Source organism: Micropterus dolomieu, linkage group LG21, assembly GCF_021292245.1.
Source record: "Micropterus dolomieu isolate WLL.071019.BEF.003 ecotype Adirondacks linkage group LG21, ASM2129224v1, whole genome shotgun sequence".
Classification (NCBI taxonomy): Eukaryota; Metazoa; Chordata; class Actinopteri; order Centrarchiformes; family Centrarchidae; genus Micropterus; species Micropterus dolomieu.
In genome coordinates, this window is record NC_060170.1 from 13,836,125 (window position 1) to 13,836,580 (window position 456).

Sequence of the window (456 nt, forward strand, 5' to 3'; positions counted from 1 at the left end):
GAGAGAGAGAGAGAGAGCGAGAGAGAGAGCGAGAGAGAGAGAGTTAGGTATATTGCAGGGCTAAGTGGCCAGAGCGCAGCCAGCCAAATATAAAATCAATAGACACTATCTCAGTCCGACCCCCTACTGCTGAATCCATCAAAAAAATTTAACGATTCCTCAGTAAAAGATGCAGCAAGTGAACCCGTGCGTGTGTGTGTGTGTGTGCACTTACCAACCTATCTAACAGTGGACCTCGACGTCGTTACACACCCACTAAGAGGGGACTAAAAAGTGAACAGGGGACATTTTTTAGGTCCCCTGTTGGACATGCTTTAAATCATGCTAAAATCATGTCTAAAACCATCTGGTAAATTTTTTAAACTATTGTCAAGAGGGGACCTGCAGGTGTGTGAGTGTTTAAGTCCATACTCAGCAGTGCCTCTAGTGGATCAAGCAAAGATTTTAACGACTCAT